At 34.4% G+C, this 19,135-nt stretch overlaps 1 pseudogene; it reads left to right on the forward strand.

Annotated features, from left to right (window-relative positions):
• Positions 1–2,829: 2,829 nt before the first annotated feature.
• On the forward strand, positions 2,830–3,716 carry LOC103677663 (annotated as a pseudogene).
• Positions 3,717–19,135: the final 15,419 nt, after the last annotated feature.

Consider the following 19,135-nt stretch of genomic DNA (forward strand, 5'->3'; position numbering starts at 1 on the left):
ACCATTGTCTCCGCACCCTTATTGTCCTAGTGGGAACTACGATCGATCGTAGAGATGATAAAGACATCACTGGGAAACTGTAAGAGAATATCATTCCCATCACTGCCACACAGAGCTTCGCCATGGCTGAGGGGTTCTGGGCTGTAAAGTAACTGAGGTGCCTGGCTATCACCCTTCAAGGTAGTTTTTGTTGAAGCTTCTCCCGCAGTTTCTGGCCACCCTCATCAAGAAGAGGGAGGGAAAGTGTCTGCTGGGAAATAGCTAAGCCTCTCATTTCCTTGCTCTGTCCATGTTGGAACCTACGTACACTTTGCTCGAAACTGGTGGAGCCTTCACATTCAATGCCTAATTTTTTTTTTTTTTTTGAAGATTTTTTTATTTATGTGACAGAGAAACAGCCAGAGAGAGGGAACACAAGCAGGGGGAGTGGGAGAGGAAGAAGCAGGCTCATAGCGGAGGAGCCTGATGTGGGGCTCGATCTCATAACGCCAGGATCACGCCCTGAGCCAAAGGCAGACGCTTAACGACTGCGCTACCCAGGCGCCCCTCAATGCCTAATTTTTGTTACAGATTAGTTTTTCCAATCATTTGAGCCAATCAGAAATTCCAGTTTATGTTTGTTTAAAGTATGGGTTCAAACTTCCACATTCTATTTCAATTTAGCTCTAAAATGACAAGCTTCTTAAAGACTTATTTTTCAGTTGTCCCTGTCATTACTTAGATTGAGCTGCCAAAATAGCCTCTGAACTAAGTTGCACTGTGTGCTACAAACACTATGCACTAATCCGTTTTATGGACTTTTGTCTTTAAGAAGCCTTTAGCTTCTGATACTAGGAAGTTCAGACACTTTTATTAGTTTTCAGGGATGTAAAGCAAAACACCCTCCTTAAAGAAATGTTGTATTTTAATATATTCAGTAAGTTGTCAATCGATGTTCATGATGCAATGTTGTACTCTCTATCGTAATAGAATGAGTGTAACTCAGTTCTTTGGATCAGTCTTTTTAATATTGAAGTTAGTTAAAACAATAGATTATTAGCCTTTGCCGAGATTTTGAATAAAAATCTTACTCATGTTTCCCCTAATGAAATATGCTGCTCTTAGCTGTGGGTGTACTGGGGTGGGGTGTGTGAAATATTTGACATGATCAAAAGATGATGACAGTATTTTGACAAAATCTGAAGTGGAGATTAATGTACACTACACTGTACACAGAATCATTAAGCTGAATAAAAGTATCACAGGTAAAATTTTTAAAAGGTTATTTTCTGTCAAGTGCAGGAGATGATGAAGAAAGGTTGGTATTATCTGTGTTATCTGAGGCTTTTCCATTCTTTTTTTTTACACCTGTCACCTCTTCCCCAACTGAGTATTTAATTCACTTTGAATAATTGCTAACTTAGTAGTGTATTTCTTATCTCTTCCTTAATAAGCATTAGGTCTCTGTATTATAAAATCTTTCGGAACTGTAGTAAAACTTCGTGGGTTTTTTTTTTTTTTAAAGCTTAGCAAAAATCTATTCTTGTTTTCATATTACTTTATTCAAATTTAATATGTACGTTCCTTAGTTTTCTAGTAAGTAGGAGTAAAAATCATCTGTTGCAGGTTTATAGTTTGTAAAATATTTTACTCTTAAACTAAGAATCTTAACATCACTGTCTTGCCAGATTACTACACTAAAACTGACCCTACTCTTTACCTTACCTACATGGATACACACTCCCTTTGTTGCTTTGCCTAAAAATGTCACTTTCTTTTGGTGAGGTTTTGAAAACTCAGTGCCAGAGCTAACAATGTTCAGTATAATTTGCACACTGGAAGAATACAGTGTTGGGCCTTTCAACCACTTTTAAGAACACATTTTAAAATTGATAGCTGCAGGATTGTGGACTATTTTTATATATTGATCTTTTGCTAATACAACTAGCAGCATGTTTTGCATGTATAATTTAATAAATCCTTGAATCACAGAAGTATTTTATTAACAATTCTATGCACAGATTTGATAACTTAGATGAAATGAACCAATTTCTCAAATGACATTAACTACCAAGACCGACTTAAGAATACATAACCTGAATAGCCTGTATCTGTTAAAAAGTTGAACCAACAATTAATAATCTTCCAAAAAAGGAGGCATCAGGCCTAGATAGTATTACTGATAAATTTTATTAAACATTTAAAGAAGACATAATACCCATTGTCAGCAAGTTATTCGATTAAATAAAAGCAGAGAGAACACTTTTAAAGATTTTATTTATTCATTTTAGAGCATTAGAAAGCAAGCGAGAGAGCACAATGGGCAGAGGGAGAGGGAGAAGCAGGCTCTCTGCTGAGCAGGGAACCCCATACAGCGCTCGATCCCAGGACCCTGGGATCATGACCGAGTTGAAGGCAGACACTTAACTGACCGAGCCACCCAGGCACCCCATAGAGAACACATCTTAACTCATTCTATGAGGCAGGTATTACCGGAGTACAAAAACCAGCTAAATACATTAAAAGGAAGGAAGAGTACAGACTTAGTATCTCTCATTAGCATTGATACTAAAGTTCTCACAAAGTAGCACGTTGAACTCAAAAAGATATAAAATATACACAGTGACCAAGGATGAACTCATATGTAGCTTAATATAGGTATGAATATTTACATATAAAAATGTTTATGGACATGTGCATATACACAGTTTAGGGCATAGACATACATATCCTTTGCCAACTGACAAGACCAGTAAACAATGACACTGCATTAGCAGTGAGCACATTTAATACCCAGGTCTTAGTTTCTAATAACTTTCTCCAGTATAAAGAACTAGGGCTCCTTGGAAAATGGCTAATCCCACTGTTGGGAGGCAGGAAGTATACAAGGTGAGTCTGGGGCACTACGTCACCAGAAAGTAAGGAAGTACTCAAAAAGAAAGAAACAATAACAAATGGTAACGAAACAACAAAAACACATAGGTGATGGTACCTTAAAGGGAGAAGCTTTTGCTGGCAGCTGGTACCATTGTTGCTATGAAGACCCTGCTGATGTCTGTGGAATATCAACCAGGAATACTGTCCAGGGAGCTGTGCTGAAGTTTGCTGCTGTTACTGATGCCACTCCTGTTGCTGGCCGCTTCACGCCTGGAACCTTCACCAACCGGAGCCAGGCGGTCTTTCGGAAGCCCAGACTTCTGGTGGTTACTGATTCCAGGGCTGACCACCCGCCTCTTATGTTAACCTGCCTACCGTTGTTCTGTGTTACACAGACTCTCCTCTGTGCCATGTGGACGTGGCCGTCCCTTGCAACAGCTCAGTGGGTCTGATGTAGTGGATGCTGGCCTGGGAGGTTCTGCACATGTGTGGCACCATTTCCCGAGAACACCCATGGGAGGTCATGCCTGATTTCTTCTACACAGATCCTGAAGAGATCGAAAAGGCTGTATGACAAGGAGGAATTTCAGGGTCATTGGACGGCTGCAGCTCCTGAGTTCACTCCTGCTCAACCTGCAGTCTCAGAGTGGTCTGAAGGCTATTCAGCAGTTCCCCACTGAAGACTGGAGCACCCAGCCTGCCACTCAAGACTAGTCTGCAGCTCCCACTGCTCCTGCTTAGGCCACTGAATGGGTAAGAACAACCACTGAGTGGTCTTGAGCTGCTCTTCCACAAAGGCAAACAAAATGGAAAAAAGGTTATAAGGTTGATGGAAAACAGTTTCTACCAAAAAAAAGACAGACAGACAGACAGACAGACAGAAAGAAAAAGAAAGAAAGAAAGAAAGAAAGAAAACGAACAACCTTATACTGGCAAAACCAGACAAACACTATTATCTCAGCCACTGGATCAAGATCAATATGAGCAGTAGTGATAAGTTATGTAGACAGTACATACTTTGTGTGATATTATGTGACAAAAATGGCATTGTAGCTCTTCCATCTTTCTCCAAAAATTACATAACTGTAAGTCTAATTGTGGGAAGATAATCAGCAAATTCCAATAGAGGGGCATTCTACAAAAATACCTTACCAGTATTCCTCAAAACTTTCAAGGTCACCAAAAATAAGGAAAATCCAGAGAACTCTCTCAGTCAAGAGAATGCTGAGGAAATGTAACAACTGAATGGAATACGGTATCCTGGATGGTGTCCTAGAACTAAAAAATGACATCAGGAAAAACTAAGGAAAACTGAAAACTTAGATAAGAATGTAAGGGATAGACTCTCCCCAGTTAAAAAGAGAATTCATTTTTTGGGCAGCAACTTCTGTCTGTATCAAGGAGAATCTCGTATGGTATGGATTCAGTAGAAGGGAGGAAAGTCACCTTATATGAGCATGATACCAGCATATCCATTCATTTAAAAATAAATATTATATGCCATTACATTTTCTTGGATTTTGTAGAAAAGATTTGCTAGTGTATGTATTATAATCAGTAGTAGTTCATTAGATGGGAAGAATGTAAGCTCTTATTTTTCTTTTCCTACCACCAATTGTAAGAACATCCCCAGATTAAAAAGAAAACATAAAAAAACCCAAAGTCCATTGATAAATATGTTTTCAAAGATTGGTGAATAGAATCATTTAAAGACGACACTCATTTCTAACTTAATGTCCAATTCATGACTCTAAAAAAGAAACAAGTGATGATGCCTTGGAATACTGGGGATCAGGAAGCTTAATTCCACGTTCCTATCCTCAAGACTTCATGCTAGTCAGTATAAACATCATCATTTTGTTAACTGTGCTTCTATTTTTTTTTTACAAGTTACATGTTTGTTTAAGTCATATAAAATGCATCACCTCATGTGTTCAAAAATAAACATAAACTCTAGTTCATTGGGAAATATTATGCTGTAGGCAATTTATAAAAATACTAAAATTTATCTATAAGATTAATTTAATTTTAATATAAATTTTATATCACCATGCAAAATAAAACTAAGTAAGATTGAGTATTGACAATGATGACTTATTTTAGAGTTATGTATTTATACATTATAATTAATTGATTTGTGATAAAGCATTTCCTTTTTGTTTCTGAATCATTTTTCTTTGATAATGTCAGCTATTTATATATGAACTTATAGATTCCTTTGATTATTTAACAACTCTGGTAATGTACAGTCATCAGTTATATTAATGTATTTATCAGGATGAGTTTATAGAAGTTGAAGATTACCATATGTAAGGTATTCCTTAAATTTAAATGGACGAATAAAAATAAATGCTTATTAACATCTCTCACCTTATATGGTTAAAAAAAAAATGCTTGTTTTTCTTATGATGGGAGCCTTTAGGATCTACTGTCTTAGCACTTTCAAATATACCGTACAGTAAACAATAGTGATGTTGTGTATTACATAATGTAACTGAACTTAATGGGTTTATTGCCGAAACACAAGTTAACTAAACTTACTGTGGTAATCATTTTATAGTATATGTATCTTAGGTTATTATGTATTACATCTTAAACTTATTCAGTACTGTACATTAATTATATTTCTATAAAACTGAAAGAAAATGTCATTTAGAATAACTCAAGTATGATAATTCAAATAAAAGATTTATGGACATGTTTTATTTACTTTGGGGTAAATACCTAGGAATGGAATTGCTACATTGTATTAATTTAATTTTTAAACATTAAGAAACTGCCAAAATGTTTTCTAAATTGGCTGTTCAGTCTTTATTCTAGAATTTCCAGTTGTACCAGATTGTTTCCAATACTTGGTTTTATCAGTTTAAAAATTTTTTAACAATACTGTTTTATGTTTCATATAGTTTGTCCTATTTTCTAGTTCTTTAAGCGGGGGGGGGGCAGTAAACCTTTCTTGTTACTCAATTATAGACAAAAGCAGAAGTCCTGATTTTACTTGTTAAATAATCCACTAGCATTACTTAATATAAAAATTAATTAAAAATAGCAATCGGAGAACGAGAAATATTGTAATCAAAGGAGATAACAAGATTGCTGAAATTAAATGTGTGTGTGTATGTAGGTTTTTTTTTTTTTTTTTTAAGATTTATTTATTTATTTTAGGGAGAGAAGGGTGGGGGGACATGAACACAGGCAGGAGGGGCAGAGAGAGACAGAATCTCCAGCAGACTCTCTGCTGACCCTGGAATCTGAGGCAAGGTTTGATCTTAGGATCCTGACATCATGACCTGAGTTAAAATAACTTTGCCACCCAGGCGCCTCACATGCGTGTAGGTTTTAAACAATAGAATCAATATTACCAGAATCAATTAATTATTTGAAAAAAAAAATGAAAGCAGAAACAGTAAAATATGGAGGGAAATAAACTAGGAAATCTGTTATTAGAACAAATGTAGCAGCAACAGGAGGAAAAGGATCCCATGAGTAGCATTAGCAATTAAATGAAGAATGAAGTTGTAGGATTTAAGAAAGAAGTTGGTGTAAGATTGGAAAGATTACGTCATTAAGACCCAAACAGTCTTAACACAAAATATCCATATTTACTTGGATCTTTTTCCCCCCAATAATAACAGCATTTCTCTCTGCTGAACCCCTGGATAGCTCTTTGTAGGCTGACAAATATACACTTAAAGGCAATTCCTACGAAAGTTTTAAAGACCTCTCCTGTAAGAACAGTAAACATAAATCTTTGTTAACTATAAAGGTAAAACTGTTTGCTCTTACCTAACATACTGTAAGAGCTCTTCCTAATAATATATGCTAAGCACCGTTTCTTTTATTTATCCCACCTCTGTATTTTTTCACATTAGTTTAACTAATTTGCCCGAAGTCACAGAGCTAGTAAGCATCCTTTCCAAAATGTAGCCTCCAAGCTGGCTGAGCCTACCACTGGCATTTCAACCTCTATGCTACTTGGAGGCAATTAAAATAATAAATATCAAATCAGCATAATCTATTTTCATCATTCATATATGCCACCCAGGCCAATCTGTAGTTTAAGGAACACGAGTAGAAATATAAACGAGTAGAAAGTGCCCAAATTAAATTCCCCCAAATCTAATGTTTGTGAAAATACAGTCACAGATATCTTTGAAAATTACTGTGGGAGTAAAAAATATCCCTCAAATCTAGTTTTGTAGAAACAGTAATTAAATTACTTTGATCATTTCTCTGTATCTAGCCCACCCCAATTTTATACACAAACTCACTCACCATTTGATTTATCTATTAATAAAATAAATCTAGGGTAATAGGAATTCTCATTCTGTTCTTTCGTAAACTTTTTTTCTGATATTAAGATCAAATGATTGAAGAATTTTTCAAATCGGAAACTTAAATCTCCTTAATTCAACCAAAAATTGAATTTGAATACTATAACCCTGCTATTAAGAGTATTGAGGGGCACCTGACTGGCTCAGTCAGTTAAGCTTCTGCCTTTGGCTCAGGTCAGGATCCCAGAGGGGCTGTCCCTCTCCCTCTACTTGCCGCTCCCCTTAGTTGTGCTCACTTCTTCGCACTGCACTCTCTCTCTGTCAAAAATAAATAAATAAAATCTTTAAAAAAAAATATTAAACTTGACCAAATTAAATCATATGAAATAACTGTCCTAAGTTTAAGGCTTCCATGAATGGATGTTTTGATTATCAGTATTTCCTTAACTAAATTGAAAACTTTTCTAATGACATGTAGAAAAGTATCTTGAGCCAGCCAAGATAAGGTTTTTAAATTAAACCATAAACAGAATCCAAGCCATAATATACAGCCTCTTTTTATGGAATGCAATTCCAATTACCTCGAATCCCCATTTAATATAACTTTATGTCTGATTCTGTCTTAAATGCATAAAAAATGGAATATTTGCATATCTTTGAAATGTAGCCTGATATAAAATGATATTGATTTTTTCTGTATTCATTCTTATTTTCCCATGTAGTTACATTCTGATTGAAAAGCTTTATCTTCCTATTAATTTATTCCCATTGGTAACAAAAAATACCCTGTGTCTCCTATAATTTTATTACAGAGTTCCTCATTTTCCTGAGAGTCACTGGCCTGGGTAAATGAAAAATAGCTCTACATCTGAGGTTGAACCCCTAGGTTGTACCTGCATTCCCCTCAACAACATCAATCCAGTATTTTTTTTTTCAAGATTTTATTTCTTTATTTGAGAGAGAGGGAGAGAGAGGGAGAGAGCACAAGTAGGGGGAGGGGCGGAGAGAGAGGGAGAAGGAGACTTCCCACTGAGCAGGGAGCCTGACTCAGGGCTTGATCCCAGGACCCTGGGATCATGACCTGAGCCACCCAGGAACCCTAACATCAGTCCAGTATTAAAGAATCTTTTAAACTCAAAATTCCTAGCGGAAATAATTTTTTTTCTCTCTTTTTTAAATATAATGTTCCCATGTATCTTTTTAAAATTGCCTAGCCAATTACATTGCACATACTTAAGTGACAAGGACCCATACCAAAACTTGGACTTGGCTAAACTGAAACTGGTAGGGGATGGGCTCTTAGAAACATTTTGTTTTCTGATTGATTGAACATCAGAGGATTTTCAGTAAATGTATATGCTAGAAAAGTCTTGCTCAGTTCTTAAGAAATGTTTCTTAAAATACATCACATTTTGACATAATAAAATCCAGACCAAATCATGGCAAATTTCATCAATACTGTTTATAATCTAATGGGAATTCGAGTTGGTGAGTTTTGCTTTTTCCGAATGTCTTACATTATTTATACATAACAACAGTTCTGTTTTTTAACTTCCTGTAGTAACTGAGAGCACAAAACGAAAGATGTTTTTCATAAATTTAATCGAGCATAAAATCGGGTGTAGAAGCAAGTAAATGCAGTTGAGACTTCAGAGACTCACTGTGCTGATTTTAGCTGTGATGCATGACAAATACATTATGAAGTTACTTCCAAAAAATGAAATGATATGAATCTGTCTATCATTTATCTGTCTACTCATCCATCCATCCATCCATCCATTTGTTTATCCATGTATGTATCCATAATGGTTATCAAGAAATTAATATACATATGTACACTTACCCTTGCAGAAAATCTAAGCTTGGAGAATTTGTTGGTTTTTAATTTTTCCTAAAACGATTTAAAATGAAATTCCCAAATCTTTTCAACGTATGTACTTTTTGGAATAAATTTATTTTCCTAATCCATCTTCTATATTAATTACATATTATGTAGTCCTTCTTTGCCAAATCATGCACAGAATTGTGGTTAAAATAAAATGATCTAATAAAGAATTAAAATGTGCTACAAAAGGCACAGTGTTACCTCTCTTTCCTAGAGGCTTTATATATCTTTTTAAACTGTTCTTCATTCTTCCAAACACATGCACTCAGATTTTTATATTTGACCTTAGACTTAGAAGTTTATCTGTCGACATTCCTTGGAAATGACTTTACAGTAAAAACAATGATGTACACCCAAGGGCATCTGGGAAAGGAATTAGATTTTTAGAAAAAAGAATGGATTCTCTATTAATTTCTCATATTGAATAATATGACATCTACTGTCAGGAGTGTTGTACTCCAGTGGCTATGAGATATGGAGTCAGGTTTGATGGACTTCTGCCTTCAGTGATTTCATTCCTTCTATGGAGACAGGACCCCAAAGGGCAGCATTGGGTATTTGTTCATTTACTGTGAGAGTTCTTGTATAGCACCTCACGGGGTTTTATTTCATCTCTTTGCCTCTGTGATACTTATTTAAGACACTGTGAAGACTGTGATGGGCTGTGTATTACAGTACTACCAGTTCACTGATGACATTTTGATTTATGTGACTTTTTCTGTTGAGCTGAAAAGGAAAGAATCATTTTTTGTTTTCTTTTTCTCTTGCAGGGAACTATTTTAGATTAAGAAGAGTGTCACATCTTAAGTTTTATTACAACAAAAATGTGCCTAGAAATACGATCCCATGTTTTAATCCTTGGGAAACACAGATTATTATTTATGGGCTATATTTGCTAAACGGCTTGTTACTGGTAGTTTGGCCAAACTGCTATACTGAATGGTCGCTCCTTCAGTGTTTAAAAATTACATTCTCCGTATTATATTTCATTGTGCCTGCTGGGCCTTTAAAATCACAGAAGTATGGTTGTTAATGCTAGACTTCAAAAGTCTGCAATTGTTATCCTAATTACAAGATTCCAAGTAAAGTTTCATATGTTAGGTCTTCTGCCATTTTAGCAATGCACAACAAGGAAACATTCCCTGTATTATTTCATTATATAAAAAACTTTCGTTTAGGCATGAAGAATATACTAAGAAGTATTCCTAAGAATGATCCTTACATATTGTCAGCATGTAAAAATGGATTCTAGGGGCACCTGTGTGGTTCAGTCAGTTAAGCATCTGCCTCTTGGTTACTCTTCAGGTTATCTCAGGGTTGTCAGGCCTGGATCAAGTCTGCTTGAGATTCTCTCCCTCTCCCTTTGCCCCTCCCCCATTCACACACACACTTTCTCTAAAATAAATAAATGAAAATCTTCAAAAATGCATTCTAAATTATTAAAATGCGTTTATTCCATATGGTTTTACTAATATATGATTTGTATTATATACTCTCTGAAATACGTTAATCAGCTATTATAACTATTTATGGATTACCTACCATATATTAGATTCTTTCAGCATTTGATTTTCATTTACATCTCACAGCAATACTTAGTGCTAAGTGTTTTCTTTTGAAAAAATAGGTGAAAGAAAGAGGTACAGGACAGTTAAGGCAAGCACAGTATGTAGGAATCATTTTTGTTTGGGTGGTAGAGCTGGTTTTTAATACCAGCTATTCAAACTTGAAGTCTGGTATTCTTTCCAGTAAACCATAGCTGTGTGAGACTATTTATTAGTAGTAAACTCTTTGAGTTAACCAGAACTTCTCATTGTCTTTATTTGAGGAAATTAGCTTCCAACCTGTATATTGGGTTATTTGGGGGCACACAGTGACAACAGCACATATGTGTGATTGTGGTTGAAGGCATGATATTTTCACGTATATCTATAGTTTGTGTTTAATATTTACTTCTCCTCTTCAGTGTATCCTGTGATACTTAGGATTCTGGCACATACTTGCATTGGCATTTTATGGTGTTGAAATGTAATCAAGAGTAGGACTGAGCTGATATGTTGACAGTTGAAGCTGCAAGAGATCCTTTCTTCGATAAATTCATCCTTCTTTGACTTGTGATTCAAAAACTGTGTTTATCTTCAGAGCACTGTGTTTAAATTCTAATGGCTAATTATTTCTCTCTCTTAATATCATTCATTATTCAGTTATAAAGAATTTTACATTTGGGATGAATTTAACTATCATTTTTAAATTAATATTTATAAATGGGAAGATGTGTACATGATTATGGGTCCCTTTGCATTGTTTTTTAACAATAGCTTTATTGAGAACTAGTTCACATATCATAAAATTTATTCTGTTAAATTGTACAGTTCAGTTGTTTTTAGTGTCTTGAGGGTTATACGACCGTCACCACTATTTTTAAAACATTTCACTGTCCCCAAAGGAAATCTCATGCCCATTAAGCAGTCACACTCTATTCCCACAGCCTCCAGCCCCTAGCAACCAATAATCTTTTTGTCTCCCATTTACTTTCCTAATATGGACATTTTGCATAAATGAAATTACATAATGTGTGATTATTTGTTTTAAGAGAGGGAGTGGGGAGAGGGGTGGAAGGAGGGGGGAGAGAGAATTTTATGCAGGCTCCATGCCCAGCGCGTAGCCCTATGCAGGGCTTAAACTCATAACCCTGAACTCACGGCTTGAGCCAAAATCAAAAGTGGAATGTGCTTCACTGACTGAGCCACCCAGGGACCTGTGTGTGATCTTTTTTTAACTGCCTTTTTTACTTAGAATAATACTTTCAAAGTTCATCCAGGTTGTAGCACAAATCAGTACTTCACTCTTTTTTTTTTCTTAATAGCTAAATAATACTCTATTCTATAGAAATACCACATTTTTTTTTTCCATTCCTCAGTTAAAGGATATTTGGGTTGTTCCCATTTTTGCTGTTATGGGTAATACAACTACTGATATTTACATATAATGTTTGTGTAGATATATGTGTGCAATTAAGTTGAGAAATACTTAAGAATTAAATTGCTGGGTCATATGTTTAACCTTCTAAGGAACTGTCAAACTGCTTTCCAAAGTGGTTGAACCATTTGACAGTTCCCACCACCAGTGCATGAAATTTACAATTTCTCCTTGTTCTTGCCAACATCTGTTACTGTTTTAGTCATCCTAGGAAGTGTGAAGCATATCTCATTGTAGTTTTGGTTTGCATTTCTCTAGTAGTTAATGGTGTTGAGCATCTTTGCATCTGCTAATTGGCCATTTATACATCTTTGGGGAAATGTCTGTTCAAATTCTTTTCTGTTTTCCAACAGGGTTATCTTTCTATTGTTGAATTATAAGTATTCTTTATATATTTTGAATGTAAATTCCTTGTCAGGCATATGATTTGCAAACATTTTCTCCTATTCTCTACGTTTTTTTTGTTTTTAATTTCCTTCATGTATCCTTTGGTGCATATAAGTCTTTAACTTTGAAGAAATCCAGTGGTTTATTTAGTCCTTTTTTGCTTGTGTTTTTCTCATTGTATCTAGGAAACTGTTGCCAACTCAAGTCCATGAAACTTTGTTCCTGTGTTTTCTCCTAAGAGTTTTTACGTTTACCTCTTCTATCTAATTCTGTGATCCAGTTTAATTTTTACATATTGTGTGAGATAGGGATGCAAATTCCTTTTTTCTTTTCTTTCTCTTTTTCCTTTCTTGTTTTTTTTTTTCTGTTTTTTTTTTCATGTATATAAATAGTTGTTCTAGTACCATTTGTGGAAAAGAATATATTCCCTCATTGAATTGTCTTGACATGTTGTCAAATATCAATTGACCATAAATGTTAGAGTTTATTTGGATTCTCAGTTTTAATCCATTGATCAGTGTGTCTGTCCTTAGGCCATTATGCCGTTACCACACTTCTTGATTATTGTCACTTTGCAGTAACATTTAAAATCAAGAAAAGTGAGTTTTCCAATTTGTTCTTCTTTATCCAGATTGTTTTGACTGATCTCGGGGCCTTCAAATTTCTCTAGTAATTTTATGAACATGTTAATTTTTGGGAAAAAAAAGCAACTAGAATACTGATAAGGATGAATTTGGAGATTCTTGCTATTTTAACAACATTTCTGGGATGACATGGGTGTTCTTCCATTTATTTAGTTCTCATTTAATTTCTCTCAACAGTGGTTTGTGGTTTTAAGTGTACAACTTTGCATTTTTGTTAACTGTAACTATAAGGATGTCGTTCTTTTTGATACCATTATCATTAGAACTGTTTTCTTACCCTTATTTGGGGATGTTTATTTGTGCCTCTGTATGTAAGCGTAATAGTTTCAAGTTTTCCGTATGTCAGTATGTTTGTAAGTATTGGGAATTTGCCTTAAGTATTAACATCAGAATATTTTTACTTCTATTTTCCAGAGGGCAATTACTGATATTGCACTATAACAAAGATAATAAAATCTGAAGTCCTGCTCTGGGTCAAGTGATGTGAAAATTTAGGCAAAGGATCATTCTGTGATATACTACAACTTACATAAATGAAAATAATATAAATAAGGGTAATCAAAGTTGATTAAATGAATTCTTTCAGGAAGTTGCAGCCTGTCAGGGTAAAGAGAATACATGAGAACTTAAACTGAGACCACATTTAATTGAGTGACCTTTTCATATTGTTGTAAATACAGAGGTACACATTACATTTTACTTTTAAGTAGGTCTTTCTTTCTTCTCGTGTCTCATTTCTTATCATATCAAATAGTATTCTCCAATTTGATTCTAACTAAAATTCCACTTGAAGAGAATCCCACTAAATTACTTCCTGAGTTGATATGTAAGTAAATTTGTGGGATCACCAATGAAACTGAGATTTAAACAACTGAAACCAGTTTTATCTCTGAAAAGGGTTACCGCTTAAATTTATTTATGTGCATTTAGGTTCTTTATTAATGTTTCTTTCAAAATATTTCATATTTACATAGCTTGGTTCAATAATATTAGTATTCATATATCACAGTATACTTCTTTTCATAGGAGTTCTTTAAGATAGGTTTCATAATTCCCTCTTTCAAGAATCCCCTTGTTTAAAAAAACAGGATTGGTAAAATTGAAAGGGAAGTAGACATGACTCTGGTTCTCTGATTCCAATCTCCATAATCTCTCTACAACAGCACTAGGGTCCTGCCATTTCCCATCTTCCCAGAACAGAAATTTAAATTCCATCCTCTCATAAGAGGCACTACTAAAGAGAAAATGCAAATGGCTTTAGACTATCTGAATAAGATTTTATATAAAAGTAATATGGTAAAATTTTGGAAAGCTCAAGAATATTTATGAAGCTAAAACTTTTTATGGATTTAATCATAGCATTTCAAAAAGGTCTTAGATTGTCTACTTCAAGCCAATCATTACACACTTGAGGAAATTGAAACCTGAAGAGGTTAAACCACTTTTTGGTGGTCAACAGCTAAGAAACTGTGCAATCAGGAATATAAACCAGGCGAAATAGAAACCTTATTTGAACTGGAGCAGGTTGTACAGCGAAACTGCTAGGGTTTGAAAGGAGGGTCTGTCACATACTATTGTGTAGTATTAGGCAATTTTCTAAAATGTCTTTGCTTCAATTTCATCATCTGTAAAACAGAATTGGCAGTAATGGCACCTTTCTCTCAGGGTTGTTTTGAGGATATGTGAGATAATACATAGAGACTATTTCTTATCACATATTAATCACTCAATTAATGACATTTTGGTTTTAAACTCCAGCCCACATATTTCATCTTTCATAAAAATAAAAATAGGGGCGCCTGTGTGGCTCAGTCAGTTAAGCGGCTGCCTTCGGCTCAGGTCATGATCCTAGGGTCCTGGGATTGAGCCCTGCCTGGGTCTTCCTGCTTAGCGGGGAGTCTGCTTCTCCCTTTGCCACTCCCCCTGCTTGTGCTCGCTTTCTCTGTCTCTCTGTCAAATAAATACATAAATAAATAAAAATCTTTAAAAAAATAAATAAGAATAGAAATAATTTCTTTCCAAAATAAGTCACATCCTAAGTACGTAGCTATTTACTTTTCCCAATATCTGGAAGTACTTACAGTCACCACCTTTCTTAATGCCCTTAATGTTGAAAATTCTCATACGAGTCATTTCAATGCTCCTAGCTATTCCAGTTGTTACATTTGTAGATTCTTATAGACAATTTGAGGACTGTCTCTCTCCCAGAACATTAATTGATAGGCTTGCATGTTTTTTTTAGGACTACTAATGACAGAAATAGGAATTGCAGCTAAAATGAAATTTCACAGACCATGAGTTTGCATTGAAGACTTAATTATTTTTTTCTAATAATTGAAGGATATTAGTAAATAGCGTTAGACTAATTCAGAGGTGGGAAAACTATGGTCTGTGGGTCATACAAACAATTGCCTATTTTTGTAAATAAAAAAATATTACAAAACAACCACACACATACATTTAAGTATTGACAATGACTGATTTTGCCCTACAGTGATAGTGTTCAGTAGTTGTGAGAGAGGCAATATGGTCCATATATCCTAAAATATTTATCTTCTGGTCCTTTCCAGGAAGAAAAAAATGCTAGCCCCTGATTGAATCCCACCAAACAAGTCAAGCTAGTTTACTCCTGGATTATCCCATATACTACCATGCAAGTGCCATATCATTTTTGCTGGGATAAATGGTATGCCAAAAATACTTTTAGGAAATTGTTATACAGTACTTATCACAATCTGACTGGTATATAATCAAACTGATAAAAAAGAAAGTATATATGAATAAACATTATTGTGCTGTAATGTACTATATTCCAGAGGAGGTATATACTCATGTATATGAATATATGCATTATATATGCCTTAATATATAATAATATAACATAATTATGATATACTTTATGCTGAATTAATAATTTAAAGAGCAAAAACCTTATAGTTTACTGCCTTAACACGGAAGAGTATTATATTCACTTTTAAGTTTAGATATACAAAAACTACATTTTCATAAAATTTGAAGCATGGGTAAGAAAGAATTTGTTAGGCATTGTGAAAATTATAAATTAAGTAGAAGTTTATTTTGAGAAGTTTTTTGAGAAGTATTTTATTTTGAAGTTTATGTCTGAAAACAGGACAGTATAATTTTTTAGGATATGACTACAGATCCAGTTAGAAATTTGATTCTAGATAGTACTTAATGGCTTCATGTGTCAGACTATGGCATTTAGAATTTTCCTGCAGGGAATTGTTGGCTATGAATGATATTTATAAGGGGAGCTGTGTATTAGTCAAAAGTTAAAGTAAATAGGACATAGACTTACAGGTTTTTTCTTTCAGTTTGAAATACAGTGAATGGACTTTAGTATCAGATCCTTACTCTTTATTTATTAGACATTGCTAGATTTTGGGGTATGTTTTATAGCAGGACAAATGTATCCTACAGGACACCATCATGATTTTTCTGGCAGTGACTTTGCTAGGGAATTCAAAGTTTTCACTATCTGGTGGACAAGTAACTTTCCTCAATAATACTCTTTATATTTGAGAAATTATGAATAAAGAGATCTTAGTAATTCTTAGGTGATGTGCCTTGGTTTAGTTCTTAATCTTATGAAAGTCCTGAGAGAGAGTTAGTATTTGCCAAGGATTTTTTTACAAATGATTATGTAAAATTTCAGTGAAATCAATATTTGTGAAAGTGATATCTTGTCGCTCTTACTTATGTTAGATTTGCCTGAAGAGGCACTAATTGTGTCTGTCTTGACCTACTGTGCTTTTTGGTCAAAGTGAAACAATACACCTAACAAAGTAAAATTATCCCTGAACCTTTTACAATGAAATATATTCCTTTCTTTTATTTATTCAGTTGACTTGAAAATAATGCAAATGAAGTCCTTCCATAGATAACTTTTATTCTTGCTTCCCACAACCTTCAACCTGTTATATTCCAAATAAGAACAGAGGCAATGTCACCAAACATAATGCCAAACACAAGAGCACAAATAACAAAAAGTTATATAAACAATAATAAACACATGTTTCTTTCATTGCTCATGTGCTGGTTTTGTGATTATGCACAAATGAAACCCACACAGACCAAACAGAAAATGACCTCAGTTGATCATATGCTGGCTTAATAATTAAACTGCATAATGTTGGTTTGATGAAGTGATTCATCAAGTGATTCAATAAATCTATTATTTCCTCTTAGAAAAATAAATCAATAAACATTTAAGAAGAATATTTTCAAGAACATAGTCCAAGTCATTTTAATAGTACAAGATTCCCTGACTAATGGTGAATGAACTATTTAATGACTTTTTAAATTTAGTATTGTAAGCAACAGCAACAATGTGTTGTTGGATAGTAAGTTAGTATATAAAGAAAACTACTTAAATTATTGTGCTGTCAGTTTGATATAGATGTATTGTTTTTCATGATAAGACATATTTGAAACATAAATGAAAGGAACAAATGAGGGTTTCCCTTAATAATGTCCATATGTATTTTATTTCTTAAGCGGTTTTTTTCTTAGCATATATATGTATTCTTTACTCCTTGAAAGGTTCAGAAACCTGTCATGAAAGAAATTATAAGACATTCAGAATTTTAACTGATGTAGTGTAGATAATTTCTAGATGTCCGTGATTCCAATTTAGAAAACAAATCTAAGTAATTGTGACTTCGTATGGATGCTTACTGTGATAGGCAGGAGGGCATGAATAAGGGTGTGTCGGCATTTCTGGAGCATTGCTTGGGGAAAGACTTTGCATATGGGAGCATGTTTCACATCCTGAATGGAGAGGTGTACTTTTGAGGTGTAGAGTTACTTCATCAGATATCAACATGTCCTCTATGGATTTTAACACTTTTCCAATTTAAAAAAATATTACTAACTTGATTTGACAAGAATCTTGATAATTCATACTAGCATGTTAGCAACTATAATAAAAAGACATCATTTTACATTAAGGAACTGAATTTTGTTTTATGAAATAGAAAATATTATTTCTCAATCACTGTTATGTTACCGAACTCCAGCTTCATAGAGTAAACACTCTATTGACAGCGTCAGTCGTGTGCCTAATATAAATCTCAAACTTAATTTGGCCGAAAGTGAATTTTGTTCATTCCCTGAAAACTGATCCACCCATATTTTTTCCCATCAGAATGGATGACAATTCTGTATTTCAAGTCATTTCGATTAAAAATTTTTACTTGTTTCTTCTGTTCTATCCTATATTAAATAAGTAGGAATTCATATTTTTCAAACTTTAGATTTTATATAAAAATTCAACCACAGGTCCACACATGTACTGTAATCACCATGGTCTAAGCTATCTTCATCGCTCACATGAAGTACTGTAATAGTCTTCAATTAAGAATAGCTGCTTCCACACACTTAACCCCTGATGTTTGTTATCAAGCCAGTGTCCAGAGAAGTCATTTTAAAACAAGACCATATTATTTCATCCTTCTTTTCAAAATCATAGTAGGCTTACAAATATATCAAAAGGATTACACATCATGATCAAATGGTATTTTTCATGGGAGTGCAACGTTGATTTCATATGGGAAAACCAAGGCAGACCAAATGATCATATCAGTAGATGCAGGCATCAAAACAAAACATTTGACAATATTCAGCATCCTTTTTTAGCAAACGCTCTCAGCAAACTAGTACTAGAAAGTAACTTCCTCACCTGACAAATGGACGTCTATGAAAAAGAGAAACAGGGGTGCCTGGGTGTCTCAGTGACTCTTGATTTCAGCTCAGGTCATGATATCAGGATTGTGAGATCGAGCCTCACGTCTGGCTGTGTACTGGGCGTGGAGCCTGCTCTCTCCCTCCACCCCTCCCTGTCTTAAAAAGAGAGAGAGAGAGAGGGAGAGAAATAATACATCATGATGAAAGACTAAACATTTTATCCCTCAGATGGGTAAAAGGCAAGGGTATGTTTTTCTCACCACTCCTTCCTGTTCTACATTGTACTAGACATCCTAGCCAAAGCAGTAGAGCAAGAGACAAAAAACATATATTGGAGAGGAAGAAATAAAATTTCTCTATTCACAGATGACATGAATATCTTCATGGTAAAAAACATAAAAATC

Source organism: Ursus maritimus, unplaced genomic scaffold, assembly GCF_017311325.1.
Source record: "Ursus maritimus isolate PB19 unplaced genomic scaffold, ASM1731132v1 scaffold_10, whole genome shotgun sequence".
Classification (NCBI taxonomy): Eukaryota; Metazoa; Chordata; class Mammalia; order Carnivora; family Ursidae; genus Ursus; species Ursus maritimus.